The sequence below is a fragment of the Hylobates moloch genome, unplaced genomic scaffold (genome assembly GCF_009828535.3).
Source record: "Hylobates moloch isolate HMO894 unplaced genomic scaffold, HMol_V3 SCAFFOLD_22, whole genome shotgun sequence".
Lineage (NCBI taxonomy): Eukaryota > Metazoa > Chordata > Mammalia > Primates > Hylobatidae > Hylobates > Hylobates moloch.
In genome coordinates this window covers 37421330-37435238 of record NW_026652297.1, presented here as the reverse complement: position 1 = coordinate 37435238, position 13909 = coordinate 37421330, and the positions used below count along the sequence as shown (strand labels likewise).

The 13909-nt window shown below is 38.5% G+C and overlaps 1 protein-coding gene across 4 annotated transcripts in view; it reads right to left on the bottom strand.

Annotated features, from left to right (window-relative positions):
• LOC116461984 (pro-neuregulin-1, membrane-bound isoform) overlaps positions 1–13909 on the bottom strand; it is a 231432-nt gene that overhangs the window by 75797 nt on the left and 141726 nt on the right. The gene's annotated exons all lie outside the window — the stretch shown is intronic.

The window sequence follows — 13909 nt, the reverse complement described above, 5'->3', positions numbered from 1 at the left end:
AAAAAATCATTAGTGAGCTATCTCTACAATATCATAGGACTAAAAAGATCAAAGCATTTCTGCAATCATTTGGGAAATCAAACAGATGGGATATTTCCGAACTAATAATATTTATTACAATATTTAGAATCCAAAGGGGTCAATGTAAACCCTTTTCTGACTTACGTTGTTGGTATTCAGCCCCTCATAGGTTCAGTTAAAGAATGTAGTGTTTCAAGGCCAGATAATAAGACTACAGAGGTGAGGAATGCCCTTGTGGTCTTCAAATATTATTTCCTCATCTCTCCCATCCTTTGACCACAACAAACACTGTTATGAAAGAAATTCGAATATAAAAATATTTCTGTAAACAAATATAATTAAATGCCACCCTGTTAAAACTGTTGATTTATTTAAGAAAAACCAACATGAAACCCAATCAAATTTGCAATTCTAGGTTAGCCCTCATTTGCTAACTTTTATGCTTGCCTGTATTATTGTTGAAAATCCAGCCTTTAGAGAGACGGAAGAATGAAAGACAAAAATGGGACTGTAAGACAATAAAAACAGTCTAAACAGCCTTATCATTCACCTCATTTTCTTGACTCCTCCCTTCCTCAAGTTTTAAGAAGTGACTGATAATTTTGCAAGTGAAAATTCAGGCCTGGCATGGTGGCTCACGCCTGTAATCCCAGCACTTTGGGAGGCCAAGGCAGGCAGATCAGGTCAGAAATTAGAGAACAGCCTGGCCAAATGGTGAAACCCTTCTCTACTAAAAATACAAGAATTAACTGGGTGTGGATTGTATGTGCCTATAATATCAACTACTCAGGGGGCTGAGGCAGGAGAATCGCTTGAACCCAGGAGGAGGAGGAGGTGGTGGTTAGCCAAGATTGTGCCACTGCACTCCAGCCTGGGCCACACGGCGAGACTCCTCCTCAAAAAAGAACAATTCATAGTAATACTGACAAGAGAATCATATATTAATCCATTCTCCTTTAAAAGCCAGTCTCTACCAACACAAATGCCCAAACATGGGTTGCTGTTTATTTCAGCAGATTCACTTGATTTTCATACAAGTGTGATTTTACGTATGACTATTAGGCACATGTGAACACTGACACACGTCCCACACATAGCCTTTTAGAAGAAAACACATTTTTCCACCAGCTTCTTCACGGAAATACATGAGAGTGATGTCCTAGAGTCATTTTTTAGATGTGGTCAGTCTCCAATCAATGCCTTAAAGACAGCACTCAGGATACACTTCCCTAAAACATCCATTTCCTATTGATTTTTTTTGTTGTTACAAATGACTCGTATTCCCACAACAGGAAAAAGAATTCAAAGATTTTCCATTTTTGATATTTGGTATGTGAGTCAAGTCTCAAAGATGAGAAGTTGTTACTTTTACAAAAAGAGTCATCTGAGAAGGATACTTGATTACTAGGAAAAGAGAAACTACAATTCCTAGCGCTTTGATTTATCTTGTGATGAAATCTTAAGGAAAAGTCACATTTGTGATCTCATGATCTTGGTATCCATTGTCAGTTTATGGACTTTCAAATGTACTTGGGAAAGTTTCAGTTTAAGGGGGTCCCTTATTTACCAAGGTGTACCATTCATGTTTTCTTTTTGTTCAACTAAATGAATGTCGGATAGTTAAAATAAATTGTTCATGGAAAATCAGGGTGAAATCATAGAAATAAATTAGAAAGTGATAACTGATCTATAATCTATAATTTTCTCCATTTATTTATGTCAAGTTAGAAAGTGAATCATCTTTTAGTTGAAAACATTCACTTTAGTTGACAGCTTGGCCTACTTCAAAATATATTTTAATAAGGGGAGAAATCAGGAGTTTGTAAGATATGAAACCTTTTGAAAAATGCAAGCTTACTCACACTGAAGACCACAACAATTAATATTTAAAAATCACCTTCAAATATGCTGGCCCCATGGTCTTTATGCCCCTCTATCACTGAGTTGTTATTCTTCTGGGAGAGCGATGCCAGGCTTTTTAATAGTGAAAACTGGGCAATTACTGGCAAGTCATCATTTCTGGCATTCTTGTGTCTTGATTTCAACACATGGAATGAATGTCACAGTCATAACAAAAGAAAATAGTTCAGATTTCTCAAAAGCAAAGACTTAATAAAAAGTCCAAACTTACAGATTTTCTAAAAAGATATTGAATCATTAGTATTCTTACACAATATATATTAGAATATAGATACATTCTTTGATCCTTCTTTGAAAATAGAGAAGATGAGGATAGGCGCATGAATGCTACTTCCAAAAAATCAGGGTGCTCTGAGAACATGAACAGGACCTGACTTCTGGAAAGTTGCAAAAGGCTTCTAGGGAAAGTACTACTGAGTTGAAATTTGAAGGGTGGTAAGTTAATTTAAGTAAGCAAAGGGCCAGCACGGTGTGGGAGGTGTGTGGATTGGGTGTAGACATGCAGAGGAGAGGCCTTGCTTGAAGACCCAGAGGCAGGAGGGGGACCTAGCCAGTTCCAGTAAGTGAATGCAGGTCAGTGTGACAAGGGTCTAAACGGAAGAGGATGGGAAAGGGGAGGAAAGGAAGGGAAAGGGGATGAAAAGGAATCAGGGCAAGAATATGCATTAATACGGCGCTTGCTTATCTTAAAATGTATCAGTGTGCTCACTCAGATGAATTACATATACTATCTTAGCATAATACACTACATATTCCCTTTCTACTCTTATTTACATTGTCAAATAGTTTATCAAGTCCTTCTATTCATAGATGTAAACTTTAACTCTATTCTTTTAGCTGATGTGCAGGATTAACTCAAGATATCAACTAGTGGAGGCAAGCAAAACCAGGATTTATTGTATTTGTAGTGAAAAGAAAATATTAGTTGAATAAATTTAAAAGGATGCATATTTTTAAAGATAATTCTTATCTAAGTTCCATGTATGTGTTAATAAATACATATAAGTGTCTTTACACTCATGGAAAAGTAATTACCTGTTATTCTCTTAAAGAATTTACCCTCGACCTGACTAGATCATTTGATTTTTTTGTTTATATCAATTGTGAGTTAAATAAAAGCATTCATTTTTGCCCTATCATTTCACTCACAGTATTGCCAAAATTATTTTACCAGTTATACATATTAAAATTTCATTATTATTTCATTAAAAGTGAAATGAAAAACATTCTAATAAATTATATATACCAATATATATGGGGAGGCAATTGTTTTATATTCATTATTCTTTTGCTAGCTAAAGCACCAAAGACAGATACAGAGTTTTAATCAGAACATCTGCTTAAAAAATAACTTGAATAGCTGGGGAAAGGGTGGAAAGAGGAAATGGGAGGGGTCTGCTAATGGGTATGAGGTTTGTTTTTGGAGTGAGGAAAATATCCTGGAGTTAGATAGTGGTAATGAGTTGTACAACATTGTGACTTTACTAAAAACACTGAATCGTACACTTTGAAGTGAGAATCTTATAACATGTAACTTATACTTTTACTAAAGTTGTCAATAACATTTTATAAATAATTTGAGTTCTTAAATCCTAGAAAAGGAGGTATGTACATTTAAATATTTTCTTAATTTTTTCTTTGTCCTATTCACAGCCAGACCTCTACATTGCTCAATATGGATTTACACATTGACATTATAGGAACATTTGAACCATCTGTAATATTAGCATGTTTCTAGAGAAAAGATGGCTCAAGACAACAGAGGGTAAGAAATTCTAAACTAATAATCTCAAAAGCTGTACCAATCACATTTATGTGGTGACATAAAACAAGAAGTAAACAAAGAAAGCAGAAATTTTTGTTCTCCTATGTTTGAAGCCATTTTTCCATTCTTTTTAAAGTCTCAATATAAAATTACATCCGCATTCGACTAAGTTCAAAGACGGTTCACACAACCGGACAACTGTTTAACTCCATTAAACGTTTTCTACTGACTTTTCTAGGAAAGCAGATTTCATTCCCTACAACTGCATTAATCACTAACCCAGGCAAGCTGTTTAGCTAATCAGAATCTGGGTCTGACAACTGCTCTAATTTACTGATTTCCATTTTTGTGCCACTACAGCCATACCAAGCCCCTCAATCACTGTCAACTACAGAACAGGAGGAAGTAGACAAGTTTCATTTTTAATGATTACTTAATTAAAGGCAGAGTTAAAGTTGCATGGTTAGTTTTTATCCATGCAAAATTACTTATACGCACTTTCAAACTAATTGGTCATGGAACAAACGCACTCTCTTTTGAAGAAGTGGGAACCCAAATGCAAATTCACAACGATGGAATTGAGAGAACGCATATTATTTATTTAAGACATCTAAGTATATGTGGCAAAATAACTTTGGGTTAGCTTTAAGGTCTTTATCTGTAGAAGCATTTCTAATGGCACTTGTGATTTTTTTTCCAGGAAGGTTTACACCTTATTTGTAAATGAATGAGGTGGAATATACTTTCAATAAGGAATATATTTCCTTAGTCTATCTAGGTGAAGTTCTGTCTGGAGGTAGTGGTTAGACTTAATAGCTTCTGGAAATCGCTCCTAGTCCTGAGACTTTAATATTACATGAAAAGTGAAAACCAAGTAACAGCTCTATGTAGGGTAGTTTTATTGTTTCAATTTCATGATATATTTGATCCCAAAAGAAAGACTAGAAAGTCTCTGAAATTAGCTTTGGAAGAATAGGGTAAGCCATAGAGAATGTGAGCCATTCTTCCCCAAGCACTGGTGCTAAGGCCATCCTGAACTCAACTGAAGAAGGGGCCTTTACAACTGTACAACTCCCTTGTACAGTTCCCCAGCTCACCTCCTCCTAGGCCTTTATTTGGTCATTCTTCCTTCCCATGAATGCTCACACCTCTTTTATGAGCCTTGGCTTTCTCCCCACTGCAATAAAGACAGGTATGTCTGCTATTGAAACACCTTAATGCTGTGCTTATGTCTTAAAACGCCCTCGCTGAAATGTGGGCACATTATCAAAATCAGTCCTTGATACTGAGAAGATCCTGTCTGCTCGCATGACTCTCCTGTAATGAACTTTTCCTACCGTGGAATCACTAATACGTATTTTTTGATGTTTCTCTCCTTCTATGTTTCTTCCATTTTCCAGCTATTCCTTGAATGCGATAGAAAAGAGGCAATTCTCTCTTTATCCTTTACTTATGTGCTTACTCATTGAAAATTGCTGTTACCTTTTCATAATTTTTTTTTTTTTTTGGGATGGAGTCTCGCTGTCATCAGGATGGAGTGCAGTGGTGCAGTCTCGGCTCACTGCAACCTCTGCCTCCTGGGCTCAAGCGATTCTCCTGCCTCAGCCTCTCGAGTAGCTGGGACTACAGGCATGTGCCACCATGCTCAGCTAATTTTTGTATTTTTAGTAGAGATGGGATTTCACCATGTTGGCCAGGATGGTCTCGATCTCTTGACCTCATGATCTGTTCGCCTTGGCCTCCCAAAGTGCTGGGATTACAGGCACGAACCACCATGCCTGGCCATTTTTCAGCATATTGATGTCTAAAAGCTTGTCCCATATTATATTGAGGTATCAGTGATGGCACCGAAATTTGTTTTTCTAATTCTTAATAAGCCTAAGCCATAATCCAGATGCTATAAAAAGTAACAGGGCCATACTGCACTGATTTGTGAAAATCATATCTGCTTCTGCAATTTATTTCTGTAAGACAGTTCAATTTGAAGTGATCACCATATCTTTTTATTGGTCTCTAATTGCTCTATGGTAACCAGCTCTAGCACATACATAAATAGGTTGGATATAGGCCTCTTTCTGGCTCTAAAATTAATTAGTTCTCTCTTTTAGAGAATTTTATCACTGAGTCGAAATTCCACTGCATTACACATTTACGCATTTATGCTGGAGCACTATACCAGCCACAGGAAAGACTGTAGACACTTGAAGATGCTCCAACATTATCCTATAGGCCAATAAGAAAGCTCTGTCAAGCTTATAGAACAAAGAGGCAAGTATTCAGCACAAAGCAATCTCTAATTTGTTCAAGCCAAAAATGAGCAGTTAACTCTGGATATAAGTAGGAAAAATTTAATAACTGAATTGAGAGTTTCTCTAATTACCCATGCATCTCTAAGAAATATCTATTTGAAAGACTGACTGGTGATGAAAATTATAGCCATGACAAAGCTCACAGAGGTGGCTAGCCCAGGGCTGTCTTCTCTGATGTAACCTAGGGATTCTCCAACAGAATAGCTGACTCAAGCTCAGCTCACACAATACTACTTCAATCTTTCTCAATCCACTTCTCTGAAGAACTTATTTCTTAAGCTCTAATGTATAATGTGACAATGAAATCTGCTCTACAGATGGAATTGAATTGCAGGCAACATCCATCTAATCCTACAGCTTACAGGACTTTCACTCTATTAACCTACACCAAATACACAGTTCAGGATAGCAGACCATCTTTAAAGATAGATTACATTGGCCAGGCGTGGTGGCTCACGCCTGTAATCCCAGCACTTTGGGAGGTTGAGGTGGGTGGATCACCTGATGTCAAGAGTTTTGAGATCAGCCTTGGCAACAGGGTGAAACCCCATCTCTACTAAAAACACAAAACTTAGCTGGGCGCAGTGGCGCATGCCTGTAATCCCAGCTACTTGAAGGCTGAGGCAGGAGAATCACTTGAGCCTGGGAGGCGGAGGTTGTAGTGAGTCAAGATTGCGCCATTGCACTCCAGCCTGGGCAACAAGAGTGAGACTCTGTCTCAAAAAAAAAAAAAAAAAAAAAAAAACAGATAGATTATATTGTATTTTAACCTTTTTGAAAAAGAATCACGAGGCTTTACTGCCTTCCATCTTCAATGAACCTGTGAAAAAAGTAACAAGGGCAGGTATAGGCAAAAGTAGTAAAAATTTTTGACGCTGTTTAATATGATCAATACTTCTGAAATTATAATTTGCAGGGCTTCTGAGTTCTCTCTAATGCAGAACAGCCCAGAGGTTATCGTTGCTGCAGGAGTTAAATGTGAATGAAAAAGCAAAGGCAGAGAGTAGGGAGGGCAAAGATACACAGGTTTCAATTAAAGAGTGCTATGTTATTTCTTCACTAAAGAAAAGGAAATGTTGATTTCTACCAGCAATGTAATTTTCCCCTCTCTAAGGGAACTACGGAACTTTGAAAGTGAAAAGGATCATAACATTATCCAACATGATCCAACTTTTGGGAAAACTTTTCTAAGACATGAGTAGTCTTTTCATTTTCTGCGTATTCCTAAGAATGTTGGTTTTGATGAAGATATTTTCCTTCACATTATAGATCAGTGACATGACGCTCTCTCTTCAGAACAAAATGGAAAACCATCTTCATTTCCACCTGGGGCTGGGGGTGAAGAGGGGAAGAGCAGACATGGAAAACTGGCAAACACTCCGGGAAGGGAGGCCAAGGCATTCTTTTGGGTCAAAATCATCTAATTTTGTGGTCGCTTTCATTGACTAGTCAGTCTGATTTTTAGCATCCAGACACTGGCTGAAAGCACTGGGCACATTCTTTTGTTTTGCCTTTGGACTGTTTAGAATTGTCTTGATTATATCCTTATTTGGATATTATAGTTTGATAACAAGGGGACACAAAATACCTTGCTCCCTCTGATTCTTTAAATACTCTCATTTGAAAGCACCTGATTTTTAATAGATGGCACTTAATGACATTAGCAAAAATAAGGTCCTTCTGACCATGTGTCATTTGATGAATCTGGGGACACACACATACCTGGCACAGTGTCCCAGCCAACATCACAGTGAACGTCAAGCAACTTCACACTGGGTGTCAAACGATGTGTGCTTTTTGGAATTCTGCTTTGCAATCCAACAGAGAACAGTATAACTAATTCTTCCTCGATTGCTCTGTGGTATCTCTGTTTCTCAGTATAGAAAATGCCATTATTTTGCATTTTACTCATTTGTGTACTTTCCCATAAAACTGTGACAAGGGTACATTGCTTTTCTCAAGTTTTGTTCAGTCTTTTTCTTTTCTTTTCTCTTTTCTCCTTCCTTCCTTCCTTCCTCTCTCTCGCTCTCTCTCACTCGCTCTCTCTTTCCTTCTTTCTTTTGAGAGAGGGTCTCATTCTGTCATCCATGCTGGAGTGCAGTGGCACCATCATAGCTCACTGCAGCCTTGAACTCACAGGTCCAAGCGATTCTTCTGCCTCAGCCTCCTCAGTAGCTGGGATTACAGATATGCACCACCACGCCCAACTAATGGTTTTTTTGTTGTTGTTGTTCTTGTTGCCTAGGATGATCTCAAACTCCTGGGCTCAAGCAATCTCCTTCCTCGATCTCCCAAAGTGCTGGAATTACAGGCATGAGCCACCATGCCCAGCCTGTTTAGTAATTTTCGAGTTCACAACTTTGCTGGTATATTTTAGTATCTCAAGATTGATCAGTGTGCTAAAATTTCACCCACTCTTACCTTTTGCATCATCAGTAATTGCAGGGCACCATACCAGGTCCCATCAGAGTTAACTCAAAGTAAAGAGGACTGAACCAGGAGGGTCCTGAAAGCCGGAGTCCTAGCTCCCGTGGACCCTCGCTGTGGGATTTCAGGCAAATAACTTACTCTCTTTGGGCTCTACTATCCTAATCTGTAAGATGAGTACACACCAAAGCTCCTTTGATTTTACTACAAGGTCACTGAGTAGAAGCTGTCTGGGAAAATATTATCAGTGTCAAGGCTGTGTGTGAGCAAACTTTCCCTCTCTCTCACACACGTGCACACACCCACACGTTCTGCTTAACTCAAAGGACAATATCTTTTAGACATGACCTAATTTTATTTAGGCTCAGGATCTTGTCAGTGTGGGTCTTCATAGTTGTTTTATACAATTAAAATATGTGATATGAGACCAGAGCTCAGACGTTATTATTATTAGTCATGCTCAAATGAAAAAACAAGGAACTGATTGAGCACCATGATGGGTCAAGAAGAAAAAACACTAAAGAATACTTTAAAAAATGAAGCCCCTCACGAGACTAAATATTAGTAATAGCACAATCTCTGAAATGTCAGAAGAGTTACATATAGAACACTCTGGAAAGGAAAACACACTTAAATTGGAACACTTATCTATGGGAAAAAAGAAACAGTCATAAGAATATTGGCAAAGTATTATGATGAACATCTGCAATCTAGGCTTTAAATTATGATAATAATTGATATTAACAAGTGTTGGATACAATTTAGGACATGCATTTTTTTTTTTTTTTTTTGAGACGGAGTCTCGCTCTGTCGCCCAGGCTGGAGGGCGCGATCTTGGCTCACTGCAAGCATGCATTTTTAAAACGTGAGTTTTAACCAGATAGATTCTAGATGTGACAGGCAGAATGGAAGATTAAAGTTAGAAGACCATCTACCCTCAGTGAAAAGAATACACCAGTCTCTACCTGGTAGGATAGGTTTGATGTGTAGCAGCTATGGAAGCACAGCTGAAACCAAGCCAAAAACCTTCTCCTTTGGCTGGACAGGAAGACATTAAAGTCCAGGGGAAGGCAGACAAGCATGAGGTATGCATCATTATGTGCAATCTTTCAAAACAGAATCAAAGAGGAAAATGCTGTGTTTCTCTTTCTCAAAATTAAGAGGGTCTATAGAGCTAACTTGTCTTTTGCGTACTCCTAACAAACATAATGTAGTAACAAGGAAACGAAAATTGTTCGTGTTTATGGGGGCATATCTCCTTATTTCACAATGGTTCACAAGATTTTGACTTTATTGTATCAGATGGAAGGAAATGAAGAAAACTAATATACATATTAAAGTACATTTTCTCCAAGGGGAATCAAAATTTCATAGTTTCTTTCAGACCAAATATGTTCTATCTAATGATTTCTGAAATAGAGACTGGCTAAAGAGGAGCCTCTGTTCTACACTCTACATGCCAGGGCCTTTTTTGCCACTTTGGAAACATGAGGCTTTTTTTTTTTTGGAAATGAAAATACTCACTTAAAAAATGAGTGACCTGGCCGGGTGCGGTGGCTCACGCCTGTGATCCCAGCACTTTGGGAGGCCGAAGTGGGTGGATGACAAGGTCAGGAGATCAAGACCATCCTGGCTAACATGGTCAAACCCCATCTGTACTAAAAATACAAAAAATTAGCCGGGTGTGGTGGCGGGCTCCTGTAGTCCCAGCTACTTGGGAGGCTGACGCAGGAGAATGGCGTGAACCCGGGAGGTGGAGGTTGCAGTGAGCCGAGATTGTGCCACTGCACTCCAGCCTGGGCAACAGAGCAAGATTCCGTCTCAAAAAAAAAAAAAAAAAAAAAAAAACAGTGACCTATAGAGAAGACAAATGAGGTTGTCCTCAGAGCCATTAGCTAAAATAATAATCTTTCTGCATAATGTAGCTTTGGTATCTCTTCTAAGATTATATGTATGTGCAAACAGCAACCCTCACTCCAGTCTCTTCCTTAAGAAAAAGTGACTTCTTTGTTGTCCACAATCAATCATGCCAGCTACCAGCAAAGGCATTTGGTGATGTGGCTTCTTTCCAGAAGGACTATGAAAATTTGCTTGTAGTGAGAACCCTGATAAGTGTAGTAATGTCTCCTTTTCAGCTACCTAACTGGACCTGCACATGTCAGGTGGAAGGACCTCTGACAGAGAAATTCCATACTTGGCCATCTCGAAGGAGTGGCGGTAGAGAAGGAAGGTAGAGAAAGAGGGTGTTTCTCCTCCTGCCCATCATGGTGCTCTAGTATCCCATGCACTCGGCAGATTTCCTTCAGAAGTGCCACACTGACTCTTACAACGCTGGCCTGTGACTATCCTGTCCCTTCCAGATGTACTCTGCTTTTGTTATTTTTCTGCTACTTAAAATAGAAGGCTCATTTGGGCCCAAAGTAATCAAAAGGCAAATGCTGTTGTTCATTGCACACACAAATATTAATCCAAATTAATACATGGATATTTTTGTTCCATGACCCACTTTTGAAGATGGGTAAATTGTAGGGTCTAATTTTTCCAGGAAGCCTTCATTACACCATCTTTCCCTCCTTAGAGGGGACTTTGATTATCTAAGCCAGACTTCCAGGGCCAAAGCTCAGTTGGAATCTAGGGAAGCAAAACAGTTAGATTGTGTTTGTCACAGCAATGCCAGGCAAAGACCCTACATGACAGAAAATTGTGTGCTGCTGGACAAATTGCCTTTGCTAAGAGGCTGAATGAAACTGACTCACTCATGATCCATTAGGCAACTGGCTGGAATCCAGCAGGCTAGAAAATAGCTACACAGAATAAATCTTTGCGTCTGTTGCCAGAGGCCAACTGTGCTAAATTCTCATAGTGAATGTATGTAATAGGTAGTTTTGACCCTGTCCTGAGAACACTTAGCACACACAAAAAATCACTGATTGTATTTGGAAAATACTTCAAGTCATTATGTATATTAGAATTGGGCTTTGAAGGCTAAGTTATGGAAATAAAGTAAGAAGAATAAGAAATAGACCTTAAAGGTTTATTGAGTTGTTTTAGATTAGAACAGTCTTATATATATGGTGGATGTTCAATAAAGATATTTCACTACTAGCTATGAAGATTATGATGACGTGATAAAGTCAATATCATCTTTTCTTTAGGGAAAACAAGATACACATGATTCGCTTTTAATTATCAAGGCAGAAAGCAACCCAAATATTCATATGAAAAGCTAAAAGAAGGATCCTGCTAACGTATTTCAGTAGCAACTCCCTAATCAGCAGGAAAAAAAATACAAATTTAACTACTTAATCACACCAACAATTCCCATAACTTCTTTGCTGCTCTTCTTCATTTAACTTTTGCATGATCTTACAACTCAAAAAGTTACATTTTCCCAAAGTTTCAATCAGTTGAGCAAGAGTACATGAACTTTTAAAAAAATTGCTCAATGTGTCACAATAAATATGTTTATCCATTCACTAGTATATAGAAAATTTTGTGGTTGCAATTGCAATTCTCTTTTTCTCAGATCATTTTTAGATTCTGTGTGTCTTCACAGCATGACTAGTGCAATTTGAAGAAATGTGGTCCTGGAAAAATAGGTATGTTTGGGGTGGTATTATCAATAGGGGAAATGGAGCACTGCGTGGAGTGCAGAGTCAAGAAGAGAAATGGCATCTCACCTATTTTTATTTGTTTGTTTTGTTTTTTGAGATGGAGTCCGGCACTGTTGCCTGGGCTGGAGTGTGTTGGCGGAATCTCGACTCACTGCAACCTCCCCCTCCCGGTTCAAGAGATTCTCCTGCCTCAGCCTCCCAAGTAGCTGGGATCACAGGCACCTGCCACCATGTCCAGCTGATTTTTTGTATTTTCAGTAGAGGCGGGGTTTTATCATGTTGGCCAGGCTGGTCTCGAACTCCTGACCTTGTGATCCGCCTGCCCTCATTCAAGATAACACTAAGTCGACACAAAGTGCTGGGTTTACAGGCGTGATCCACAGCACCCAGCCTGCATTTCACCTTTTAATGTGAGTGAAAATGAAATTTATAGACTGTCTTTTCTTGGGGGAGTTAGGATTAATAAATGGCTAACACACACACACACACACACACACACACACACACACACACACACACACGAGAGAAACAATAAAATCTCCAAGTTTCCATGTAACTAATAGAATAGATTCCTTAGATAGCAGCCAGATACTCCTATTAAAAATATAAAATAAAATAAAATCATCTTAAATTTCTAATTATTTCCTTCGTGATGACCAGCTCAGCCTAAGTACCAAGAGCCCTGATAAAGAATCATTCTGCTCAAGGTTACTGTTGATATTCAAAAGAAAAAAAAAAGCTATGTGTGTATCTTTCTTGCTTTCTTTACATGCCCATGGAGTTTATCTTCACCAGGAGATCTACAGGTGGTGATTTTAATTCTTTGGAGTCCTGGGCTTTTATAAACTATCACTGGCTCAGAGCTTTGAAGCCTAGAGAAAATGGAGCAAGGCCTAAAATATTGGGTTCCATGTCTTGCAGCTATACCATCTACTCCCCGGGAATGAATGCAGCAGGAGGTACTTAGCAGAGGCCTCCATTGTCCTTACAGCATACAACTCTGGAGGATGGTCCAACCACGATGAACTTGCAATACAGTAGGTCTGCTTTGGCTGGAGCACAGCAGACATTTTCCCATGGTGCTGGGTGAGTGGAGGAGTCACTGAAGCTGCCTCAGGGGTAAGGGACTTGCTTCGGGGGGCGGGGGGATAAGTAGACCATGGGACCAGTGGAATTAAGGGTTCTTGGGATTCTATAATAACTTCAAAAGAGGAAATCTGGTCTTAGTGTTTTAAATACAAAATAGGATTTCATTTGGAGAAAACAGAGAGCCAAGTGCTTTAAAAATATGAATTTCAAAAGCAATGAGATCTAAATCAGCACGGAGTAGCTGGCTCTATTGGACCCCCTCATTCAAGATAACACTAAGTCAATGATCTCAAAGTTGAAGGTGTATCAAAGTGTATCAGGAAGGGCAAGGACATTCTAGAATGCTTTCCCTAAGACAGACCTGAAGTCCTAGATTGGCCCCAGAACCAAAGCAGCTTCCTACTCGTTCCTCTCTTCTAAACCAGACAATGATCCAATTAATGCATTCAAGATTAGAACAGAAGCTAGCACATTTTCAGAAGCAAGAGGTAGGACTAGGAAATTATCATGACATGTATGTGAAATTCCATACTTTGTCAGGGTTTCATACTCAAGCCATGAGCTATATTTTGGTTATGAAAATGATGTGAATCAGCTAGTAGGTAAATGAAATAAAAATATAGATATCATTTATATGTCATATGTATAAATCTGTATATGTATATTACATATACATATATGTATATATGTAGCATTACATTGTTACATATACATACGTGTACACATGTTACATTAAGTATATCTATATATGTAATTTGCTTCTT